This window comes from Schistocerca nitens, chromosome 1, assembly GCF_023898315.1.
Source record: "Schistocerca nitens isolate TAMUIC-IGC-003100 chromosome 1, iqSchNite1.1, whole genome shotgun sequence".
Classification (NCBI taxonomy): domain Eukaryota; kingdom Metazoa; phylum Arthropoda; class Insecta; order Orthoptera; family Acrididae; genus Schistocerca; species Schistocerca nitens.
In genome coordinates this window covers 54,245,257-54,249,676 of record NC_064614.1, presented here as the reverse complement: position 1 = coordinate 54,249,676, position 4,420 = coordinate 54,245,257, and the positions used below count along the sequence as shown (strand labels likewise).

The window sequence follows — 4,420 nt, the reverse complement described above, 5'->3', positions numbered from 1 at the left end:
ACGATGCCCAGGATGACGTAAGCATGAGTTTCCATCAGACAAAACACTATCCCGTTGGAATGCTTACAGACAAGCCCATAGAGAGGCGAAGTTGGTCATTGTACTCACGAAAGCAGACAAGTGTTCAGATCTCTACAAGAAACGTAACACTCACGAAGGAGAATGTGAGATTTATCGACTAGTCCAATCAAAACATCGGAAAACGGAAGACAGCCAACAGTTTTACGGCAGCGACGACGAAAGTGGTGAGCTGCTAGTCGACGGAAGGCAACGGCCTTGCCGCAGTGGTTACACCGGTTCCCGTCAGATCACCGAAGTTAAGCGCTGTCGGGCGTGGTCGGCACTTGGATGGGTGACCATCCAGGCCGTCATGCGCTGTTGCCATTTTTCGGGGTGCACTCAGCCTCGTGATGCCAATTGAGGAGCTACTCGACCGAATAGTAGCGGCTTCGGTCAAGAATACCACCATAACGACCGGGAGAGCGGTGTGCTGACCCCACGCCCCTCCTATCCGCATCCTCCACTGAGGATGACATGGCGGTCGGATGGTCCGGTAGGCCACTCGTGGCCCGACGACGGAGTGCTAGTCGACGGAAGAAAGCAAGAGAATGCTGGTGGAGCTACTTTGAGAAAATTTCCACCGGGGAATTTCCGCATTCACCAACAGCAATCATGTCAGCTGGTGAAAGACCTGTCAAGGAAATTTACATTGCCTATTTGTCGAAGCTGCTCTGAAGGTGATAAAGACAGATAAAACCACTGGCTCCGAAGAGCTCCCAGTAGAATTATGGTGTTCTCTACAGTGGAATGTGGCTAACACATCTTTTCAAGTAAATCAACAGAGAAGGTAAAATACCAACAGATTGGCAATGGAGATCACTGTATACTCATCCTGTATTTGAGAATTAGACAACATATCAATTTAAGGAAAACTTGACATAATTTCAAAGAATTCTGAAATTTTTTTTCTCGTTGACACCTCCCATAAAATAATGAAAGGAAATAAGCTTATCACTTGCTACTTTTCGCTGTTCACGCAATAAAGCGTCAGCATCAGGTTGTTGTTGTTGTGGTCTTCAGTCCTGAGACTGGTTTGATGCAGCTCTCCATGCTACTCTATCCTGTGCAAGCTTCTTCATCTCCCAGTACCTACTGCAACCTACATCCTTCTGAATCTGCTTAGTGTATTCATCTCTTGGTCTCCCTCTACGATTTTTACCCTCCACGCTGCCCTCCAATGCTAAATGTGTGATCCCTTGATGCCTCAAAACATGTCCTACCAACCGATCCCTTCTTCTAGTCAAGTTGTGCCACAAACTTCTGTTCTCCCCAATCCTATTCAATACCTCCTCATTAGTTACGTGATCTACCCACCTTATCTTCAGCATTCTTCTGTAGCACCACATTTCGAAAGCTTCTATTCTCTTCTTGGCTCTGAGCACTATGGGACTCAACTGCTGAGGTCATTAGTCCCCTAGAACTTAGAACTAGTTAAACCTAACTAACCTAAGGACATCACAAACATCCATGCCCGAGGCAGGATTCGAACCTGCGACCGTAGCGGTCTTGCGGTTCCAGACTGCAGCGCCTTTAACCGCACGGCCACTTCGGCCGGCATTCTCTTCTTGTCCACACTAGTTATCGTCCATGTCTCACTTCCATACATGGCTACACTCCATACAAATACTTTCAGAAACGACTTCCTGACACCTAAATCTATACTCGATGTTAACAAATTTCTCTTCTTGAGAAACGCTTTCCTTGCCATTGCCAGTCTACATTTTATATCCTCTCTACTTCGACCATCATCGGTTATTTTACTCCCTAAATAGCAAAACTCCTTTACTACTTTAAGTGTCTCATTTCCTAATCTAATTCCCTCAGCATCACCCGAATTAATTCGACCACATTCCATTATCCTTGTTTTGCTTTTGTTGATGTTCATCTTATATCCTCCTTTCAAGACACTGTCCATTCCGTTCAACTGCTCTTCCAAGTCCTTTGCTGTCTCTGACAGAATTACAATGTCATCGGCGAACCTCAAAGTTTTTACTTCTTCTCCATGAATTTTAATACCTACTCCGAATTTTTCTTTTGTTTCCTTTACTGCTTGCTCAATATACAGATTGAATAACATCGGGGAGAGGCTACAACCCTGTCTCACTCCTTTCCTAACCACTGCTTCCCTTTCATGCCCCTCGACTCTTATAACTGCCATCTGGTTTCTGTACAAATTGTAAATAGCCTTTCGCTCCCTGTATTTTACCCCTGCCACCTTCAGAATTTGAAAGAGAGTATTCCAGTCAACATTGTCAAAAGCTTTCTCTAAGTCTACAAATGCTAGAAACGTAGGTTTGCCTTTTCTTAATCTTTCTTCCAAGACAAGTCGTAGGGTCAGTATTGCCTCACGTGTTCCAACATTTCTACGGAATCCAAACTGATCTTCCCCTAGGTCGGCTTCTACCAGTTTTTCCATTCGTCTGTAAAGAATTCGCGTTAGTATTTTGCAGCTGTGACTTATTAAACTGATAGTTCGGTAATTTTCACATCTGTCAACACCTGCTTTCTTTGGGATTGGAATTATTATATTCTTCTTGAAGTCTGAGGGTATTTCGCCTGTCTCATACATCGTGCTCACCAGATGGTAGAGTTTTGTCATGACTGGCTCTCCCGAGGCTATCAGTAGTTCTAATGGAATGTTGTCTACTCCCGGGGCCTTGTTTCGACTCAGGTCTTTCAGTGCTCTGTCAAACTCTTCACGCAGTATCTTATCTCCCATTTCGTCTTCATCTACATCCTCTTCCATTTCCATAATATTGTCCTCAAGTACATCGCCCTTGTATAAACCCTCTATATACTCCTTCCACCTTTCTGCCTTCCCTTCTTTGCTTAGAACTGGGTTGCCATCTGAGCTCTTGATATTCATACAAGTGGTTCTCTTCTCTCCAAAGGTCTCTTTAATTTTCCTGTAGGCAGTATCTATCTTACCCCTAGTGAGACAAGCCTCTACATCCTTACATTTGTCCTCTAGCCATCCCTGCTTAGCCATTTTGCACTTCCTGTCGATTTCATTTTTGAGACGTTTGTATTCCTTTTTGCCTGCTTCATTTACTGCATTTTTATATTTTCTCCTTTCATCAATTAAATTCAATATTTCTTCTGTTACCCAAGGATTTCTATTAGCCCTCGTCTTTTTACCTACTTGATCGTCTGCTGCCTTCACCACTTCATCCCTCAGAGCTACCCATTCTTCTTCTACTGTCTTTCTTTCCCCCATTCCTGTCAATTGTTCCCTTATGCTCTCCCTGAAACTCTCTACAACCTCTGGTTCTTTCAGTTTATCCAGGTCCCATCTCCTTAAATTCCCACCTTTTTGCAGTTTCTTCAGTTTCAATCTGCAGTTCATAACCAATAGATTGTGGTCAGAATCCACATCTGCCCCAGGAAATGTCTTGCAATTTAAAACCTGGTTCCTAAATCTCTGTCTTACCATTATATAATCTATCTGAAACCTGTCAGTATCTCCAGGCTTCTTCCATGTATACAGCCTCCTTTCATGATTCTTGAACCAAGTGTTAGCTATGATTAAGCTATGCTCTGTGCAAAATTCTACAAGGCGGCTTCCTCTTTCATTCCTTCCCCCCAATCCATATTCACCTACTATGTTTCCTTCTCTCCCTTTTCCTACTGATGAATTCCAGTCACCCATGACTATTAAATTTTCGTCTCCCTTCACTACCTGAATAATTTCTTTTATCTCGTCATACATTTCATCTATTTCTTCATCATCTGCAGAGCTAGTTGGCATATAAACTTGTACTACTGTAGCAGGCATGGGCTTTGTGTCTATCTTGGCCACAATAATGCGTTCACTATGCTGTTTGTAGTAGCTAACCCGCACTCCTATTTTTTTATTCATTATTAAACCTACTCCTGCATTACCCCTATTTGATTTTGTATTTATAACCCTGTAATCACCTGACCAAAAGTCTTGTTCCTCCTGCCACCGAACTTCACTAATTCCCACTACATCTAACTTTAACCTATCCATTTCCCTTTTCAAATTTTCTAACCTACCTGCCCGATTAAGTGATCTGACATTCCACGCTCCGATCCGTAGAACGCCAGTTTTCTTTCGCCTGATAACGACGTCCTCTTGAGTAGCCCCCCCCGGAGATCCGAATGGGGGACTATTTTACCTCCGGAATATTTTACCCAAGAGGACGCCATCATCATTTAATCATACAGTAGAGCTGCATGTCCTCGGGAAAAATTACGGCTGTAGTTTCCCCTTGCTTTCAGCCGTTCGCAGTACCAGCACAGCAAGGCCGTTTTGGTTAATGTTACAAGGCCAGATCAGTCAATCATCCAGACTGTTGCCCCTGCAACTACTGAAAAGGCTGCTGCCCCTCTTCAGGAA

At 43.6% G+C, this 4,420-nt stretch overlaps 1 pseudogene; it reads left to right on the top strand.

Moving 5' to 3' along the window:
* Window positions 1–266: 266 nt before the first annotated feature.
* On the top strand, window positions 267–384 carry LOC126210367 (5S ribosomal RNA; annotated as a pseudogene).
* Window positions 385–4,420: the final 4,036 nt, after the last annotated feature.